General features: G+C 47.2%; 1 protein-coding gene and 1 long non-coding RNA gene across 6 annotated transcripts in view; both read left to right on the top strand.

The window, feature by feature from the left end:
- Positions 1 to 22,500, top strand: part of LOC118374172 (interleukin-1 receptor accessory protein-like 1) — a 433,725-nt gene that overhangs the window by 78,277 nt on the left and 332,948 nt on the right. The window lies entirely within an intron of this gene.
- Positions 11,913 to 12,577, top strand: LOC127916757 (uncharacterized). The gene is made up of 3 exons (XR_008095850.1): positions 11,913 to 12,087; positions 12,189 to 12,236; positions 12,543 to 12,577. It is a non-coding gene; the product is annotated as an uncharacterized LOC127916757 (long non-coding RNA).

Below are 22,500 nucleotides of genomic sequence, written 5' to 3'. Positions count from 1 at the left end.
ACCCTCCCATACAGGGATGAATATGGCTCTGTAGACTCTGGCAATAGTAACAAGCTAATGAATGAGAACCACATGCAGATTTTGGACCGACTGCAGGAAAGTCACGATTCTCTTAAACTGAAGCTTTCACTTTCAGGGAATTGAACTTGATCATTGCTTTAATCAACATGCATTAAGACTATGTTTGGCTGATTTCACCTCTGTTGAACATTATATCTCATTTAGTTCAGGTTGAATGATGTAGCTAACTGCTTGGTAGTGAGCTGTTGATTAAGTAGTGTTCAAGGGCAGCAGTGACACAAAGGCTTTATTTTGGTTGAAGGGTTCCTGCCACCCACTCTCCCTCCCTCCTCCGCAGCTGCATAGCACCGCGACGCTTGGCACAAAAAAAAACATCATTCGGGGCACAGTGCACATTTGTTCCTTTCTTTAACCAATCACACCCTCCCCTCCCATCCCTTTCACTTTGCTTCGTGGTACCAGCTTTCTCTATTTATTTATATTTTTCACTGGATTGAGCCACCATGGAATATCCTTTTCCTTTTCTCCTCCATCCCTCCTTCGCTCCCCCCTCCCCTCTATTGTGTCCCTCGTTCCCTGTTCTGTACCAACAGAGCTACCCCACCTCACCCCATTCCTCATCTCTTCTTGTCCCGTCTCCTTTCCCCTCCTTTCCTTTCCTCTCCTCTCCTCTCCTCTCCTCTCCTCTCCTCTCCTCTCCTCTCCTCTCCTCTCCTCTAATCTTCCCTTCCCTTCCCTCCGCTGCCGTCCTCTCCTCTCTTCTCCTCTCTCTCTCTCTCAGATCAAAGGGATTTAGTGTCTCTGTGATGTTGCCCACTCTGGCCTCGTGGTACTGTGCTGTAAGCTCCTCATCGTACCCAAGGACCTGGCCGTAGCAAAGCCCTCAATGCACATCTGTTATTCAACAAACTGCCCTGGGGCTATTCCCTGTAACCATCTACCCCCCTCCTCTCCTGAGTCTATTCCCTGTAACCATCCACCCCCCTCTCCTGGGTCTATTCCATGTAACTATCTACCCCCCTCCTCACCTGAAGCTATTCCTTGTGTACATCCACCCCCCTCCTCACCTGAAGCTATTCCTTATAACCACACATCCCCCTCCTCTCCAGGAGTTAATCCCTGTAACTTTATACCCCCTCCTCTCCTGGGGCTATTCCCTGTAACCATCCACCCCCCTCCTCTCCTGGGGCTATTCCCTGTAACCATCCACCCCCCTCCTCTCCTGGGGCTATTCCCTGTAAATCATCCATACCCCTCCTCTCCTGGGGCTATTCCCTGTAACCATCTACCCCCCTCCTCTCCTGGGTCTATTCCATGTAACCATCTACCCCCTCCTCTCCTGGGTCTATTCCATGTAACCATCTACCCCCCTCCTCTCCTGTGGCTATTCCATGTAACCATCTACCCCCCTCCTCTCCTGGGTCTATTCCATGTAACCATCTACCCCCCTCCTCTCCTGTGGCTATTCCATGTAACCATCTACCCCCCTCCTCTCCTGGGTCTATTCCATGTAACCATCTACCCCCCTCCTCTCCTGGGTCTATTCCATGTAACCATCTACCCCCCTCCTCTCCTGTGGCTATTCCCTGTAACCACCCACCCCCCTCCTCTCGTGGGGCTATTCCCTGTAACCACCCACCCCCCTTCTCTCCTGGGGCTATTCCCTGTAACCACACACCCCCCTCCTCTCGTGGGGCTATTCCCTGTAACCACCCACCGCCCTTCTCTCCTGGGGTTAACCACCAACACCTGTCCTCTATCTGAAAAATGGAAACGTCTACTTAAGTATTATTGTTTCAAGGCCACTGTGATGGGAAATACATGTTAATCCAGGTTGATTTTAGCTCTGGATGAACCTGTCTCTTTAATGCACCGTGTGCACCAAAATACGGAGCGTAGTAGCTAGTAATGTTCACTAGTTGCACCGTGATTGGCTCAGTGTTCTGTCACTCATGGGGACACTACCTTACCGCCAAAAGTAAGGGTAGAGCTCAAAAATTCAAGCCCCTTGGGTGCTGCCATAGAGTTACAATAGAAGTGCCCATCCAATAAGGCACTAAGTCATTGGCCACAGATCATTGGCCACAGACGTCAAATCACGTTATATTTACAGTAGCTTTGATTGGACTGAATCAAAATCTTAGCTAGCAGTCATCAAGTCGGCAATCTACTGGCAAATCCTTTTTAATCCTTGTCATATGAAGAAATATAATGAAGAGAAATTATAGATAAAATGTATCGTGCACATCGGCAGATATGCCAAGGAGATATGTATACTGTAGCTAAGAAAGTAATAGTAAGTGTATATTGTGTAGTAAGCTGTTAGTAGCCCCTGTGCCTCACCCTAAGAATTTGGTATATTTTCCCCTCTTAATTTCGCCTGCTGTTCTGACTTGGTGGTATAAGGAAAATACTGTAAAAATAGCCCATGTTCTGAATTCTGTCGCTTTACATTTCAAAAGTGCTGAACATATAGTTACATTGACTACATTTACATCATTTACATTTAAGTCATTTAGCAGACGCTCTTATCCAGAGCGACTTACAAATTGGTGCATACACCTTATGACAACCAGTGGAACAGCCACTTTACAATAGTGCATCTAAATCTTTTTAGGGGGGGGGGGGGTGAGAAGGATTACTTATCCTATCCTAGGTATTCCTTAAAGAGGTGGGGTTTCAGGTGTCTCCGGAAGGTGGTGATTGACTCCGCTGTCCTGGCGTCGTGAGGGAGTTTGTTCCACCATTGGGGGGCCAGAGCAGCGAACAGTTTTGACTGGGCTGAGCGGGAACTGTACTTCCTCAGTGGTAGGGAGGCGAGCAGGCCAGAGGTGGATGAACGCAGTGCCCTTGTTTGGGTGTAGGGCCTGATCAGAGCCTGGAGGTACTGAGGTGCCGTTCCCCTCACAGCTCCGTAGGCAAGCACCATGGTCTTGTAGCGGATGCGAGCTTCAACTGGAAGCCAGTGGAGAGAGCGGAGGAGCGGGGTGACGTGAGAGAACTTGGGAAGGTTGAACACCAGACGGGCTGCGGCGTTCTGGATGAGTTGTAGGGTTTAATGGCACAGGCAGGGAGCCCAGCCAACAGCGAGTTGCAGTAATCAAGACGGGAGATGACAAGTGCCTGGATTAGGACCTGCGCCGCTTCCTGTGTGAGGCAGGGTCGTACTCTGCGGATGTTGTAGAGCATGAACCTACAGGAACGGGACACCGCCTTGATGTTAGTTGAGAACGACAGGGTGTTGTCCAGGATCACGCCAAGGTTCTTAGCGCTCTGGGAGGAGGACACAATGGAGTTGTCAACCGTGATGGCGAGATCATGGAACGGGCAGTCCTTCCCGGGAGGAAGAGGAGCTCCGTCTTGCTGAGGTTCAGCTTGAGGTGGTGATCCGTCATCCACACTGATATGTCTGCCAGACATGCAGAGATGCGATTCGCCACCTGGTCATCAGAAGGGGAAAGGAGAAGATTAATTGTGTGTCGTCTGCATAGCAATGATAGGAGAGACCATGTGAGGTTATGACAGAGCCAAGTGACTTGGTGTATAGCGAGAATAAGAGAGGGCCTAGAACAGAGCCCTGGGGACACCAGTGGTGAGAGCGCGTGGTGAGGAGACAGATTCTCGCCACGCCACCTGGTAGGAGCGACCTGTCAGGTAGGACGCAATCCAAGCGTGGGCCGCGCCGGAGATGCCCAACTCGGAGAGGGTGGAGAGGAGGATCTGATGGTTCACAGTATCGTTGGCAGCCGATAGGTCTAGAAGGATGAGAGCAGAGGAGAGAGAGTTAGCTTTAGCAGTGCGGAGCGCCTCCGTGATGCAGAGAAGAGCAGTCTCAGTTGAATGACTAGTCTTGAAACCTGACTGATTTGGATCAAGAAGGTCATTCTGAGAGAGATAGCGGTAGAGCTGGCCAAGGACGGCACGCTCAAGAGTTTTGGAGAGAAAAGAGAGAAGGGATACTGGTCTGTAGTTGTTGACATCGGAGGGATCGAGTGTAGGTTTTTTCAGAAGGGGTGCAACTCTCGCTCTCTTGAAGACGGAAGGGACGTAGCCAGCGGTCAGGGATGAGTTGATGAGCGAGGTGAGGTAAGGGAGAAGGTCTCCGGAAATGGTCTGGAGAAGAGAGGAGGGGATAGGGTCAAGCGGGCAGGTTGTTGGGCGGCCGGCCGTCACAAGACGCGAGATTTCATCTGGAGAGAGAGGGAGAAAGAGGTCAGAGCATAGGGTAGGGCAGTGTGAGCAGAACCAGCGGTGTCGTTTGACTTAGCAAACGAGGATCGGATGTCGTCGACCTTCTTTTCAAAATGGTTGACGAAGTCATCTGCAGAGAGGGAGGAGGGGGAGGATTCAGGAGGGAGGAGAAGGTGGCAAAGAGCTTCCTAGGGTTAGAGGCAGATGCTTGGAATTTAGAATGGTAGAAAGTGGCTTTAGCAGCAGAGACAGAGGAGGAAAATGTAGAGAGGAGGGAGTGAAAGGATGCCAGGTCCGCAGGGAGGCGAGTTTTCCTCCATTTCCGCTCGGCTGCCCGGAGCCCTGTTCTGCTACGTCCGTCCTGGCTCGCTCATTAATGTCTTAATCGAAATCACTAATTGCCCCTTATCCCATAGTTTGTACATCTCAATTGTCATTAGAAACCACATTTGTTTTAAACCTCTTAAGGATCGGACCCAATAACTCATCTTTGAAATATAAGAGAAAGGCCATAATGTACTATTCCAGCCCAGGTGCGATGTTGATTTTGGCCACTAGATGGCAGCAGTGTATGTGCAAAGTTTTAGACTGATTCAATGAACCATTATATTTCTATTCAAAATGTTGACTCAAGACTGCCTAAATGTGCCTACTTGGTTTATTAATACATTTTATACTTCATAACTGCACTCTCCTCAAACAATAGCATGGTATTCTTTCACTGTAATAGCTACTGTAAATTGGACAGTGCAGTTAACTTTTCTGCCCATATCAGATATGTCTATGTCCTGGGAAATGTTTTTGTTACTGACAACCTCATGCTAATCACATTAGCCTACGTTAGCTCAACCGTTCCGTGGGGGGGGACACCAATCCTGTAGAGGTTTGCAAGTCAGCCATATCAGCTATGTATTTTTAAAATAGCCAGGTGTAGCAATGGTAAGGTGTTGGGAATAGTGTTGGTACTCTGCTGTTGGGACAGCTTTATGTAGGCCCTAACAGTTTGTGGGTACCGTTTGTCAACGTTATAGTGCAATTAATGTATTGTTGAGTGTTGTGTTGTGTTTTGTAGTGGCTTTGCTGGCATGCATCCCCATCCCCAAGATTTACATTCTAAAATCACCACTGAATAGCGTGTGTTCTGCCTCCATACTAGTCGTAGGACAGCTGGGAATTCTATTGGGCCAGGCTAGCCTGGTCCCAGATCTGTTCATACGGTCTTGCCAAAGACAATGAGCATAAAAGTTGGAATCCTCGGTCTGATGAAGGTCCACCACGACCGAAACGTTACAGTTTTTAAATGAATTAATTGAGTATTTAATGGAGAAGTGTGTCACGTCTCAACCACTTTCTTTTTTCCTTTGTTTTGTTTTGTTTACCCCCTTTTTCTCCCCCATTTCGTGATATCCAATTGGTAGTTACAGTCTTGTCCCATCGCTGCAACTCCCCTACGGACTCGGGAGAAGCGAAGGTCGAGAGCCATCGTCCTCCAAAGCACGGCCCTGCCAAGCTGCACTTCTTCTTGACACACTGATCGCTTAACCCGGAAGCAAGCCGCAACAATGTGTCCGGAGGAAACACTGTCCAGCTGGTGACCGAAGTCTGCTTGCAGGCACCCGGCCCGCCACAATGAGTCGCTAGAGCGCAATGGGACAAGGAAATCCCTGCTGATTAAACCCTCCCCTAACCGTGACGACACTGGGCCAATTGTGCGCCGCTGTCACGCCCTGGTCTAAGTATTTTGTGTTTTTCTTCATGTATTGGGTCAGGCCAGGGTGTGGCATGGAGTTTTTGTATTGTGGTGTGTTTTGTCTTGGGGTTTTGGTGTGTATGTATTTGGGATTGTAGCTAGTGGGGTTATCTAGCAAAGTCTATGGCTGTCTGGAGTGGTTCTCAATCAGAGGCAGGTGCTTATCGTTGTCTCTGATTGGGAACCATATTTAGGCAGCCATATTCTTTGAGTTTGTCGTGGGTGATTGTCCTGAGTGTCTTGATGTCCTTAGTCTGTGTTAGTTTGCACCAGTTAAGGCTGTTTCGGTTTTCACTACGTTTATTGTTTTGTAGAGTTTGTGTTTTGGATTCGTGTTACGTTGTGTGATTAAACATGGTTCGCAATATACACGCTGCAGTTTGGTCCGACTCTCCTTCACCATATGAAAACCGTGACAGAATCACCCACCGTAAACGGACACCAAGCAGCGTGTCAACAGGCAGGAGCAGCCCAAAGAGGAGCTGCGTATTAAGGATTTCTGGACATGGGAGGAAATCCTTGATGGGAGAGGACCCTGGGCTAAACCAGGGGAGTGTAGCCGCCCAAAGGTGCAACAGGAGAAGAGGAAACAGGAGCAGCCCAAAGAGGACTTGGGAGGAGATAGACAGGTGGGCGGTCGACCCAGGGAGAGTGCCGGAGCCCGCCTGGGATTCGATGGAGCAGTGCGGTATATTCCAGCTCCGCGTATCGGCCGGGCTAGATTGAGCGTCGAGCCAAATGCCATGAAGCCTTGCGCTCGGTGTCTCCGGTTCGCCTACATAGCCCAGTACGGGCTATTCCACCTCGCCGCACTGGCAGGGCGACCGAGAGTATTCAACCAGGTAAGGTTGGGCAGGCTCGGTGCTCAAGAGCTCCAGTGCGCCTGCACGGTCCGGTCTATCCATTACCACCTCCACACCCCAGCCCTCCGGTAGCAGCTCCCTGCACCAGGCTTCCTGTGCGTGTCCTCGGCCCAGTACCACCAGTGCCAGCACCACGCATCAGGCCTACAGTGCGCCTCGCCTCTCCTGCGCTGTCGGAGTCTCCCGCCTGTCCGGCGCCGCTGCCGGAGTCTCCCGCCTGTCCGGCGCCGCTGCCGGAGTCTCCCGCCTGTCCGGCGCCGCTGCCGGAGTCTCCCGCCTGTCCGGCGCCGCTGCCGGAGTCTCCCGCCTGTCCGGCGCCGCTGCCGGAGTCTCCCGCCTGTCCGGCGCCGCTGCCGGAGTCTCCCGCCTGTCCGGCGCCAGAGCCCCTCAGCCCAGAGGCACTAGAGCCCCTCAGCCCAGAGGCGCCAGAGCCCCTCTGCCCAGCGCCGCCAGTCTGCCCAGCGCCGCAAGTCTGCCCAGCGCCGCCAGTCTGCCCAGTGCCGCCAGTCTGCCTAGCGTCGCCAGTCTGTCAGGATCAGTTAGATCCACCAGTCAGCCAGGATCCACCAGTCTGCCAGGATCCGCCAAAAGTGCCAGTCAGCCAGGATCCGCCAGAAGTGCCCGTCGTCCAGGATCTGCCAGTCGGCCAGGATCTGCCAGTCGGCCAGGGTCTGCCAGTCAGCCAGGATCCGCCAGTCAGCCAGGATCCGCCAGTCAGCCAGGATCCGCCAGTCAGCCAGGATCTGCCAGATCTGCTAGTCAGCCAGGATCCGCCAGAAGTGCCCATCGGCCAGGATCTGCCAGTCGGCCAGGATCCGCCAGTCAGCCAGGATCCGCCAGTCAGCCAGGATCCGCCAGTCAGCCAGGATCCGCCAGTCAGCCAGGATCTGCCAGATCTGCTAGTCAGCCAGGATCCGCCAGTCAGCCAGGATCTGCCGGAACCACCAGCAAGCCAGGATCTGGTAGATCAATCAACCTGCCTGAGCTTCCTCTCACTCCTGAGCTTCCTCTCACTCCTGAGTTTTCTCTCACTCCCGAGTTTTCTCTCACTCCAGAGTTTTCTCTCACTCCCGAGCTTTCTCTCACTCCCGAGCTTTCTCTCACTCCCGAGCTTCCCCTCAGTCCCGAGCTGCCTCAGTCCCGAGCTGTCCTTCAGTCCCGATCTGCTCCTCAGTCCAGTGGGGTTCTGGGTGAGGACTACTAGGCCATGGTCGGCGGCTAGGGTGGTCTATCCAGTGACGCGAGGAGAGGGGACTAAGACATTGACTGAGTGGGTTCCACGTCCCGCGCCGGAGCCGCCACCATGGACAGACGCCCACCCGGACCCTCCCTATTGTTTTGAGGTGCGTTCGGGAGTCCGCACCTTAGGGGGGGGGGGGGTTCTGTCATGCCCTGGTCTAAGTATTTTGTGTTTTTCTTCATGTATTGGGTCAGGCCAGGGTGTGGCATGGAGTTTTTGTATTGTGGTGTGTTTTGTCTTGGGGTTTTGGTGTGTATGTATTTGGGATTGTAGCTAGTGGGGTTATCTAGCAAAGTCTATGGCTGTCTGGAGTGGTTCTCAATCAGAGGCAGGTGCTTATCGTTGTCTCTGATTGGGAACCATATTTAGGCAGTCATATTCTTTGAGTTTGTCGTGGGTGATTGTCCTGAGTGTCTTGATGTCCTTAGTCTGTGTTAGTTTGCACCAGTTAAGGCTGTTTCGGTTTTCACTACGTTTATTGTTTTGTAGAGTTTGTGTTTTGGATTTGTGTTACGTTGTGTGATTAAACATGGATCACAATATACACGCTGCAGTTTGGTCCGACTCTCCTTCACCACATGAAAACCGTGACAGCCGCCTCATGGGTTCCTCACTCACGGCCTGCTGTGACACAGCCTGGGATCGAACCCTGGGCTGTAGTGACGCCTCAAGCACTGCAATGCGGTGCCTTAGAACGCTGTGCCCCTCGGGAGGCCTCACCACTTTCTTTTCCATAGGAGTCAGTAAGACAGCACAAACAGATCTAGGGACTAGACACAGCTGGTTAGGCTGCGGAGGACATGTTGGCGGGGATGACAGTAGGAGGAGCATCACGGTATGTGTCACTGTCTGGAGGTGACATGCGTTGTCTTTTACTGTGACAGCTATGTACACTGACCCTCACAGCACAGAAGAGCGAGTCATGTCTACACTGCATGCCATGTCAGTGCAATGAAATCAAATCACAATTCTACTGTATGTGTTCATTATGTATGTGTGTAGTGTATGGTATATGCAGTACTGTATATATGAATACACTGCATTCTTACTTATGCATGTAATGTTTTGTGTCATTTATGTACAGTATGCATAGCATATTTCAGCCTAAGTGTGTATACAGTACATGTATGCTTTGATATGTATCATGTACTGTATGTATAAATGCCTATATATAAATATCAACATAATGGCCTATTTTGACCTACAACCAATGAGACATGGAGTCTTTGGGGCTGGAGAGACAAAGATAGCCTGGGGCAAGGCATCACGTCTGTGGTACAGGCTTGGGGAGGGGAGTCTTGCCCTGTTGATTTGTTCCAGTTTGTTTGAACACCAAGATGAGGCAGCAGTGTCTGTGTGTTTCAGTCTGCCACTTTATTAGACGTGCTAGTATGCACTCAGGAGGCTGGTTATTCTGACCGGGAGGGAGACAGCGCAAGTAAAATGGTGTTTCATCTCCAGTAATATTTGCTAGATTTATTGAAGTGAGTGAACACCTCATCTGAAGGGGATATTCTGTGTTTCCATTGTGTGTGTGTGTGTGTGTGTGTGTGTGTGTGTGTGTGTGTGTGTGTGTGTGTGTGTGTGTGTGTGTGTGTGTGTGTGTGTGTGTGTGTGTGTGTGTGTGTGTGTGTGTGTGTGTGTGTGTTTGTGTGTGTGCTAGCAGTGTAAACAGAGCTAAGCAGTGGGATTGTCTGTCCGGTGGTTTTCCCCCCTCCCCATGCTGTGGGAGTTTGGATGGTGGATCTCCACAGCGTGGCGTGCCCAGCATCCATCACAGTGATTGGGGTCCTGGCGAGTCGACCCAGCATCTCTCTACCATGCCAGCTCCATATGCTGTATCCAGCTGTTCCTTCTCCCTCCCTGGCCCTCCCCTCCCCGGCGTAGGCAGGCAGCTAGCGCTACCTTTCTACACCTCACCATCACCCAGCCGCCCCATCTCCCATTTCGCCTGTCTCTAACATCTCCCCAAGCCCACCTATCAGACCCGGACTAGATCGGCGCCCACAGATTTTCGGGATGACGCAAATTGGGGGACGACATCAAACATGGCCGCCGGGGGAGTAAGGACAGTCCCACCCCCCTTCAGGGCTCCTGGCACGGCATCGTGCGGAACAGAGAGATTGCATCCGCATATCTTTTGATAGCAGAGAGATTGGAGAGAGCACGGTATCTGTGTTTATGCCAGAGAAAGTTTGAGAAGCTGAGGAAGGTCAAGACAGACAGGCTGCTTCCCAAATGGAGCACTATTCCTGATTTAGTGCACTGAAGATGCAGGAGTCGTTTTGGTGGAGGGTCCAAAAGGTCAGTTGGCAAATTTAGTCTGATAGTCATAACTTAATGTGAAGGGAGGAAGAATCATGTGTCAAGTTTTAATGTCACGTGCACAAGTACAGGAAAGAGGGGAGGTGGGGATGTTTGAGATGCAGAAAATACTACATCTCTGCTTTGATCAGTGTTGATAGAGGAGGAGGAAGAAGAAGAAGATGAAGGTGAAGAGGAGGAGGAAGAAGAAGAAGGTGAAGAGGAGGAGGAGGAAGAGGAAGGAGGAGGAGGATATACATCTTGTACTAACTAATGGTCATATTGTACGCCATTTGGAAGATGTCTCTTTTTCATGACAAGTAGACTTTTTCTCTTTGCCATGTTTGTGTTGACATGACATCATCATGACAGCAGGATTCTATCTCTTCCTCTAATGGACCAAGCAGACTGAAGAGCAACACTACAACAATCTTTTCAGGTTGTTTTTTAAAAAATCGAGATGATGATGCGGGTTATTTTTTGATTAAATCCCGTGTTAGACCTTGAGACAACTTCCTGTGAAGTTCCTTTGTCTTGAGAAATGCTGCCTCGGTGTGCCAGATTCTCTTTGCTCCCTTTTGTTTAGCTCTCAGAACAAAGGCACAGACCAGGGGCAAGTGTAGTGATTAATTCCAAGCGGGGGGGGGGGGCAGAGAGAAGGGCCAAGGCCTTGTCATCTTAGTCGGCCCCGGAGCCTCAAACCCTTCCCACCATGGAAGAGCAACTCATGGGGTCAGGTTCAGTCAGAAGTGAGGAATTGGAGCTTCGACGGGAGTCCAAAAGCTATACCCTGATTGGCTGCTCCACACATTATTCAAATATGCCACCCTTAAACACCCTCAAAGCCTGTATATATCATCTTGTGTTATAAGTATGTCTTTGTGCTCGGCGCCAGATGTTCAAAGAGCATATAGAAAAGCTTAGGGACGACAATACCCATTAGAATCATATTAGAGTGTGTCTAGTGGTGGCTCAGGGCCACAAACTGCAATTCAAAATATTTATTTTTTAGACTCCTCTGCGCAGTGGGAAGGAATCAAAATTAATTTGAAAAGAAGCTAGTTTTCTGTTGGGTTGTTTATGTCATTTAGGGAGCTAGTCTCAGCCCTATAAAACCTATTTACAGAACTAAAGCGCCAAGTGTGTCTGACTGCAAGGCTAATTTATTAGCGCTGCACAATAGCTGATGCCCACTTGGTGCTGGATGTTGTTGGGTGCTAGCGGACATCAGAGGGGCCCAGCACCGTAGACAAATGACTGTATTAAGAGAGAGGTGTAGATGGGCCTTGATTAGATTGATCCATACACTGGAATGATCAATGTTCAATTTGATGCTACCTGACCTGAGAAGTTCATCAATCCCCATGACCTTTACAAGGTTAATTCCTCTCCTGTTCTTTCTCCTCAACGTTTCACTCTGTTAAACAAAATGGCTCATTCACTATCTTAAGCAAATGCCACACAGCGGAATGTAAACGGTATACATATGGTGTAATAACTGATAAACTGATAGGTGTGTAGAGTAGGTCTGTAGGGAGGCCACAGGATAGGTGACAGGATAGGTGACAGGATAGCTAATAAGATAGGTGACAGGATAGGTGACCGGATAGGTGACAGGATAGGTAAAATGATAGGTAACAGGATAGGTAACAAGATAGGTAACAGGATAGCTAACAGGATAGGTAACAGGATAGGTGACAGGATAGGTAATAGGATAGGTAACAGGATAGGTGACAGGATAGGTCAAATGATAGGTAACAGGATAGGTGACAGGATAGGTGACAGGATAGGTAACAGGACAGGATAGGTCAAATGATAGGTAACAGGATATGTGACAGGATAGGTCAAATGATAGGTAACAGGATAGGTGACAGGATAGGTAAAATGACAGGTAACAGGATAGGTAACAGGATAGGTGACAGGATAGGTGACAGGATAGGTCAAATGATAGGTGACAGGATAGGTGACAGGATAGGTCAAATGATAGGTGACAGGATAGGTGACAGGATAGGTCACAGGATAGGTGACAGGATAGGTAACAGGATAGGTAATAGGATAGGTAACAGGATCGGTGGATAGGTGAAGGATAGGTGACAGGATAGGTAACAGGAAAGGTAACAGGATAGGTGACAGGATAGGTAACATGATAGGTAAAGGATAGGTAACAGGATAGGTAACAGGATAGGTCAAATGATAGGTAACAGGATAGGTAACAGGATAGGTGACAGGATGACAGGATAGGTGACAGGATAGGTGACAGGATAGGTAACATGATAGGTAAAGGATAGGTGTAACAGGATAGGTGACAGGATAGGTAACATGAAGGTAACAGGATAGGTGACAGGATAGGTAACAGGATAGGTAACAGGATAGGTAACAGGAATGATAGGTAACAGGATAGGTGACAGGATAGGATAGGTAACAGGATAGGTAACAAGATAGGTAACAGGATAGGATAGGTAACATGATAGGTAACAGGATAGGTAACATGATAGGTAACAGGATAGGTGACATGATAGGATAGGTGACAGGATATGAGGATAGGTGACAGGAAAGGTGACCGGATAGGTGACAGGATAGGTGACAGGATAGGTAACAGGATAGGTAACAGGATAGGTGACAGGAAAAACATGATAGGTAACAGGATAGGTAACAGGATAGGTGACAGGATAGGTGACAGGATAGGTAACATGATAGGTAACAGGATAGGTGACAGGATAGGTAACAGGATAGGTAAGGTGGATAGGTGACATGATAGGTAACAGGATAGGTAACATGATAGGTGACAGGATAGGTGACAGGATAGGTGACAGGATAGGTGACAGGATAGTAACAGGAAAGGTGACATGATAGGTGACAGGAAAGGTGACATGATAGGTGACGGGATAGGTAACAGGATAGGTAACAGGAAAGGTGACACAGGATAGGTAACAGGATAGGTGACAGGAAAGGTGACAACGGGAGGTAACAGGATAGGTGACAGGAAAGGTGACATGATAGGTACCAGGATAGGTGACAGGATAGGTGACAGGATAGGTGACAGGATAGGTAACATGATAGGTGACAGGATAGGTAACAGGATAGGTGACAGGAAAGGTGATGATAGGTGACAGGATAGGTACAGGATAGGTGACAGGAAAAAGGATAGGTAACAGGATAGGAAACAGGATACGGGATAGGTACCAGGAAGGTGACAGGATAGGTAGGTGACAGGATAGGTAAGGTGACATGATAGGATAGGATGACGGGAAGGTGACAGGAAGGTGACAGGATAGGTGACAGGATAGGTAACAGGAAAGGTGACATGATAGGTACCAGGATAGGTGACAGGAAAGGTGACATGATAGGTGAGGATAGGTAACAGGATAGGTAACAGGATAGGTAACAGGATAGGTGACAGGATGACGGGATAGGTAACAGGTAGGTGACAGGAGGTGACAGGATAGGTGACAGGATAGGTGACAGGATAGGTGACAGGATAGGTAACAGGATAGGTGACAGGATAGGTGACAGGATAGGTGAAAGGATAGGTAACAGGATAGGTGACAGGAAAGGTGACATGATAGGTGACAGGATAGGTAACAGGATAGGTGACAGGATAGGTGACAGGTAACAGGATAGTGACAGGAAAGGTGACATGATAGGTAGGTAGGTACCAGGATAGGTGACAGGATAGGTGACAGGATAGGTGACAGGATAGTGTGACAGGATAGGTAACAGGATAGGTGACAGGATAGGTGACAGGATAGGTGACATGATAGGTGACAGGATAGGTAACAGGATAGGTGACCGGATAGGTGACAGGAAAGGTGACAGGATAGGTAACAGGATAGGTGGTGACATGGGTAGGATAGGTACCAGGATAGGTGACAGGAAAGGTGACATGATAGGTGACGGGATAGGTAACAGGATAGGTGACAGGAAAGGTGACATGATAGGACGGGATAGGTAACAGGATAGGTGACAGGATAGGATAGGTGACGGGATAGGTACCAGGATAGGTGACAGGAAAGGTGACATGATAGGTGACAGGATAGGTAACAGGATAGGTGACAGGAAAGGTGACATGATAGGTGACGGGATAGGTACAGGATAGGTGACAGGATAGGTGACAGGATAGGTAACAGGATAGGTAACAGGATAGGTGACAGGATAGGTGACATGATAGGTGACAGGATAGGTAACAGGATAGGTGACAGGAAAGGTGACATGATAGGTGACGGGATAACAGGATAGGTGACAGGATAGGTAACATGATAGGTGACGGGATAGGTGACAGGATAGGTGACGGGATAGGTAACAGGATAGGTGACAGGATAGGTAACAGGATAGGTAACAGGGATAGGTAACAGGATAGGTGACAGGATAGGTAACAGGATAGGTGACAGGATAGGTAACAGGATAGGTAACAGGATAGGTAACAGGATAGGATAGGTAACAGGATAGGTGACGGGATAGGATAGGTGACGGGATAGGTGACATGATAGGTGACAGGATAGGTAACAGGATAGGTGACAGGATAGGTACCAGGATAGGTGACAGGATAGGATAGGTGACAGGATAGGTGACAGGATAGGTAACAGGATAGGTGACAGGATAGGTAACAGGATAGGTGACAGGATAGGTGACAGGACCATGGTGACAGGATAGGTGACAGGATAGGTGACAGGATAGGTAACAGGATAGGTAACAGGATAGGTGACAGGATAGGTAACAGGATAGGTAACAGGATAGGTGACAGGATAGGTAACAGGATAGGTGACAGGATAGGTAACATGATAGGTAACAGGATAGGTGACAGGATAGGTAACAGGATAGGTAACAGGATAGGTGACAGGATAGGTAACATGATAGGTGACAGGATAGGTGACAGGATAGGTAACAGGATAGGTAACAGGATAGGTAACAGGATAGGTGACAGGATAGGTAACAGGATAGGTAACAGGATAGGTAACAGGATAGGTGACAGGATAGGTAACAGGATAGGTGACAGGATAGGTAACAGGATAGGTGACAGGATAGGTAACAGGATAGGTAACAGGATAGGTGACAGGATAGGTAACAGGATAGGTGACAGGATAGGTAACAGGATAGGTGACAGGATAGGTAACAGGATAGGTGACAGGATAGGTAACAGGATAGGTAACAGGATAGGTAACAGGATAGGATAGGATAGGATAGGTGACAGGTGACGGGATAGGTAACAGGATAGGTGACAGGATAGGATAGGTAACAGGATAGGTAACAGGATAGGTGACAGGATAGGTAACAGGATAGGTAACAGGATAGGTGACAGGATAGGTAACAGGATAGGTGACGGGATAGGGATAGGTAACAGGATAGGTAACAGGATAGGTACAGGATAGGTGACAGGATAGGTAACAGGATAGGTAACAGGATAGGTGACAGGATAGGTAACAGGAGGTGACAGGAGGTGACAGGATAGGTGACAGGATAGGTAACAGGATAGGTGACAGGATAGGTAACAGGATAGGTAACAGGATAGGTAACAGGATAGGTAACAGGATAGGTGACAGGATAGGTAACAGGATAGGTGACAGGATAGGTACCAGGATAGGTAACAGGATAGTACCATGTGACAGGATAGGTACGGGATAGGTAACAGGATAGGTGACAGGACGGGATAGGTACCATGATAGGTGACAGGATAGGGATAGGTAACAGGATAGGTGACAGGATAGGTGACGGGATAGGTACCATGATAGGTGACGGGATAGGTGACAGGATAGGTAACAGGATAGGTAACAGGATAGGTGACATGATAGGTGACAGGATAGGTGACAGGATAGGTAACAGGATAGGTAACAGGATAGGTAACGGGATAGGTACATGATACGGGATAGGTAACAGGATAGGTAACAGGATAGGTGACAGGATAACAGGATAGGTGACATGATAGGTGACAGGATAGGTAACAGGATAGGTAACAGGATAGGTAACATGATAGGTGACGGGATAGGTGAGGATAGGTAACAGGATAGGTGATAGGTGGATAGGTGACAGGATAGGTAACAGGATAGGTAACAGGTGACAGGATAGGTAACAGGATAGGTGACAGGATAGGTAACAGGATAGGTAACATGATAGGTGACAGGATAGGTGACATGATAGGTGACAGGATAGGTAACAGGATAGGTAACAGGATAGGTGGTAACAGGATAGGTGACAGGAGGAGGTAACAGGATAGGTAACAGGATAGGTAACAGGATAGGTAACAGGATAGGTAACAGGATAGGGCGGGATAGGTGACAGGATAGGTAACAGGATAGGTAACAGGATAGGTAACAGGATAGGTGACATGATAGGTGACAGGATAGGTGACAGGATAGGTGACAGGATAGGTGACAGGATAGGTGACAGGATAGGTAACAGGATAGGTAACAGGATGAGTGACGGGATAGGTACCATGATAGGTGACGGGATAGGTGACAGGATAGGTAACAGGATAGGTAACAGGATAGTAACACCATGATAGGTGACGGGATAGGTGACAGGATAGGTAACAGGATAGGTAACAGGATAGGTAGGGATAGGTGACAGGACAGGATAGGTGACAGGATAGGTGACAGGATAGGTAACAGGATAGGTAACAGGATAGGTGACAGGATAGGTGACAGGATAGGTGACAGGATAGGTGAGGTGAGGATAGGTAACAGGATAGGGTGACAGGATAGGTGACATGATAGGTAACAGGATAGGTAACAGGACAGGATAGGTGACAGGATAGGTGATAGGTGACAGGATAGGTGAACAGGATAGGTAACAGGATAGGTGACAGGATAGGTAACAGGATAGGTACATGATAGGTAGGTGACAGGATAGGTAACAGGATAGGTGACAGGATAGGTGACAGGAAAGGTGACATGATAGGTGACAGGATAGGTAACAGGATAGGTGACAGGATAGGTGACAGGAAAGGTGACATGATAGGTGACAGGATAGGTAACAGGATAGGTGACGGGATAGGTACCATGATAGGTGACAGGAAAGGTGACATGATAGGTGACGGGATAGGTAACAGGATAGGTGACAGGATAGGTAGGGATAGGTACAGTGATAGGTAACAGGATAGGTGACAGGATAGGTAACAGGATAGGTGACAGGAAAGGTGACATGATAGGTGACAGGATAGGTAACAGGATAGGTGACGGGATAGGATAGGATAGGTACCATGATAGGTAACATGATAGGACAGGATAACAGTAACAGGATAGGTAACAGGAGGTAACATGATAGGTGATAGGTAACATGATAGGTGACGGGATAGGTAACAGGATAGGTGACAGTGACGGGATAGGAGGATAGGTGACAGGAAAGGTGACATGATAGGTGACAGGATAGGTAACAGGATACGGGATAGGTACCATGATAGGATAGGTAACATGATAGGGACGGGATAGGTACCATGATAGGTGACAGGATAGGTGACATGATAGGTGACAGGATAGGTAACAGGATAGGTAATAGGATAGGTAACATGATAGGTAACATGATAGGACATAACAGGATAGGTGACATGATAGGTAACAGATAGGTAACAGGATAGGTAACATGACTGGGATAGGTAACAGGATATACGGGATAGGATAGGTACATGATAGGTAACAGGATAGGGACATGATAGGTGACAGGATAGGTAACATGATAGGACATGATAGGTAACAGGATAGGTGACAGGATAGGTAACATGATAGGTAACATGATAGGTAACATGATAGGTAACATGATAGGTAACAGGATAGGTGACAGGATAGGTAACATGATAGGTAACAGGATAGGTAACAGGATAGGTAACATGATAGGTAACAGGATAGGTAACAGGATAGGTGACAGGATAGGTAACATGATAGGTAACAGGATAGGTAACAGGATAGGTAACAGGATAGGTAACAGGATAGGTAACAGGATAGGATAGGTAACAGGATAGGTAACATGATAGGTAACAGGATAGGTAACAGATAGGTAACATGATAGGTGACAGGATAGGTAACAGGATAGGTAACAGGATAGGACAGGATAGGTGACAGGATAGGTGACATGATAGGTAACAGGATAGGACAGGATAACAGGATAGGTAACAGGATAGGATGATAGGTAACAGGATAGGTAACAGGATAGGTAACATGATAGGTAACAGGATAGGTAACAGGATCTGTGACAGGATAGGTAACATGATAGGTAACAGGATAGGTAACAGGATAGGTAAAGGATAGGACAGGAAAGGTAACAAGATAGGTGACAGGGATAGGTAACATGATAGGACAGGATAGGTAACAGTAACAGGATAGGGACAGGATAGCTAATAAGATAGGTGACAGGATAGGTAACATGATAGGTAACAGGATAGGTAACAGGATAGGTAGGATAGGTAACAGGATAGGTAACAGGTAACATGATAGGTAACAGGATAGGTGACAGGATAGGTAACAGATAGGTAACAGGATAGGGACAGGATAGGTAACATGATAGGTAACATGATAGGTAACAGGATAACAGGATAGGTAGGATAGGTAACAGGATAGGTAACATGATAGGTACAGATAGGTAACAGGATAGGGACAGGATAGGTAACAGGATAGGTAACAGGATAGGTAACAGGATCTGTGACAGGATAGGTAACATGATAGGTAACAGGATAGGTGACAGGATAGGTAACATGATAGGTAACAGGATAGGTAACAGGATAGGTAACATGATAGGTAACAGGATAGGTAACAGGATAGGTAACATGATAGGTAATAGGATAGGTAACAGGATCTGTGACAGGATAGGTAACATGATAGGTAACAGGATAGGTGACAGGATAGGTAAAAGGATAGGTAACAGGAAAGGTAACAAGATAGGTGACAGGATAGGTAAAATGATAGGTAACATGATAGGTAACAGGATAGGTAACATGATAGGTAACAGGATAGGTGACATGATAGCTAATAAGATAGGTGACAGGATAGGTGACCGGATAGGTGACAGGAAAGGTGACCGGATAGGTGACAGGATAGGTGACAGGATAGGTAACAGGATAGGTAACAGGATAGGTGACAGGAAAGGTGACAGGATAGGTAACAGGATAGGTAACAGGATAGGTAACAGGATAGGTGACAGGATAGGTGACAGGAAAGGTGACAGGATAGGTAACAGGAAAGGTAACGGGATAGGTGACAGGATAGGTACCATGATAGGTAAAAGGATAGGTAACAGGATAGGTAACATGATAGGTAACATGATAGGTAACATGATAGGTGACAGGAAGACAGGATAGGTGACAGGATAGGTAACATGATAGGTAACATGATAGGTGACAGGATAGGTAACAGGATAGGTGACAGGATAGGTAACATGATAGGTAACATGATAGGTGACGGGATAGGTAACAGGATAGTAACAGGTAACAGGATAGGTAACTAGGTAACAGGATAGGTGACAGGATAGGTGACAGGATAGGTGACAGGATAGGTGACAGGATAGGTAACATGATAGGTAGACAGGAGGTAACATGATAGGTAACATGATAGGTAACATGACAGTAACAGGATAGGTAACAGGATAGGTACGGGATAGGTAACATAGGTAAGGATAGGTACCATGTAACAGGTAGGTAACATGATAGGTAACATGATAGGGACAGGATAGGTGACAGGATAGGTGACAGGAAGGTAACAGATAGGTAACAGTGTAGGGAGGTAAAGGATAGGTAACAGGATAGGTCAGGTAAAGTAACATGATAGGTGACAGGATAGGTGACAGGACAGGTAACAGTGTAGGACTAACAGGATAGGTAACATGATAGGTAACAGGAGTAACAGGATAGGTAACAGGATAGGTAACATGATAGGTAACAGGATAGGTAACAGGATAGGTAACAGGATAGGTGACAGGAGGTAACAGGACAGTAACAGGATAGGACTAACAGGATAATAACAGTAAAGGATAGGTGACAGGATAGGTAATGGGATAGACAGGTAACAGGACTACAGGATAGGTAACAGGATAGGTAATATGATAGGTAACAGGATAGTAACAGTGATAGGTGACAGGATAGTTAACAGTAACAGGATAGGTAACAGGATAATGTTAACATACATAGGTAATATGATAGACAGGTAACAGTAGGTAACATGATAGGACAGGATAGGTAACAGGATAGGTAACAGGATAGGTGACAGGATAGGTAACAGGATAGGTAACAGTGTAGGACAGGATAGGTACATACATAAGACAGTAACAGGTAGGTGACAGGATAGGGAGGATAGGTGACAGGATAGGTAACATGATATGTAAAGGACAGGTAACAGGATAGGTGACAGGAAAGGTGACAGGATAGGTAACAGGATAGGACAGGATAGGTGACAGGATAGGTAACATGATGGGTAACAGGATAGGTAACAGGATAGGTAACAGGATAGGTAACAGGATAGGTGACAGGATAGGTAACAGGTGTAGGATAGGTGACATAGGTGACAGGATAGGTAACAGGACAGGATAGGTGACAGGATAGGTGACTGACAGGATAGGTGACAGGATAGGTGACATTAGGTACAGGATAGGTAACAGGATGTGACAGGACTTCATTCATAGACAGTAACAGGATGTGACAGGAGGTGACAGGATAGGTAACAGGATAGACAGGAGTAACAGTGTAACAGGATAGGTAACAGGATAGGTAACAGGATAGTGACAGGATAGTAACAGTAGGTGACAGGATAGGTGACTTCAGGTGACAGGATAAGACAGTAACAGGATAGGTTCAGGATAAGACAGTAACAGGATAGGTAACAGGATAGGTAACATACATAAGGTAACAGGATAGGTAACAGGATAGGTGACAGGACAGTAACAGGATAGGTAACAGGATAGGTAACAGGATAGGTGACAGGATAGGTAACAGGATAGGTAACAGGATAGGTGACAGGATAGGAGTTCATTCATAGGACAGTTACAGTGTAGGACTTCATACATAAGACAGTTACAGTGTAGGACTTCATACATAAGACAGTAACAGTGTAGGACTACATACATAAGACAGTAACAGTGTAGGACTTCATACATAAGACAGTAACAGTGTAGGACTACATACATAAGACAGTTACAGTGTAGGACTTCATACATAAGACAGTAACAGTGTAGGACTACATACATAAGACATTTACAGTGTAGGACTTCATACATTAGACAGTAACAGTGTAGGACAACATACATAAGACAGTAACAGTGTAGGACTACATACATAAGACAGTAACAGTGTAGGACTACATACCTAAGACAGTAACAGTGTAGGACTACATACATAAGACAGTAACAGTGTAGGACTTCATACATAAGACAGTAACAGTGTAGGACAACATACATAAGACAGTAACAGTGTAGGACTACATACATAAGACAGTAACAGTGTAGGACTACATACCTAAGACAGTAACAGTGTAGGACTTCATACATAAGACAGTAACAGTGTAGGACTTAATTCAGAAGACAGTAACAGTGTAGGACTACATACACAAGACAGTAACAGTGTAGGACTTCATTCATAAGACAGTAACAGTGTAGGACTACATTCATAAGACAGTAACAGTGTAGGACTTCATTCATAAGACAGTAACAGTGTAGGACTACATACATAAGACAGTAACAGTGTAGGACTACATACATAAGACAGTAACAGTGTAGGACTACATACATAAGACAGTAACATTTTAGGACTTCATACATAAGACAGTAACAGTGTAGGACTTCATACATAAGACAGTAACAGTGTAGGACTACATACATAAGACAGTAACAGTGTAGGACTACATACACAAGAGAGTAACAGTGTAGGACTTCATTCATAAGACAGTAACAGTGTAGGACTACATACACAAGACAGTAACAGTGTAGGACTTCATTCATAAGACAGTAACAGTGTAGGACTACATACATAAGACAGTAACAGTGTAGGACTTCATTCATAAGACAGTAACAGTGTAGGACTACATACATAAGACAGTAACAGTGTAGGACTACATACATAAGACAGTAACAGTGTAGGACTACATACATAAGACAGTAACAGTGTAGGACTTCATACATAAGACAGTAACAGTGTAGGACTTCATACATAAGACAGTAACAGT

The sequence above is a fragment of the Oncorhynchus keta genome, chromosome 37 (genome assembly GCF_023373465.1).
Source record: "Oncorhynchus keta strain PuntledgeMale-10-30-2019 chromosome 37, Oket_V2, whole genome shotgun sequence".
NCBI lineage: Eukaryota > Metazoa > Chordata > Actinopteri > Salmoniformes > Salmonidae > Oncorhynchus > Oncorhynchus keta.
This window is presented reverse-complemented; position numbering and strand designations above follow the sequence as displayed.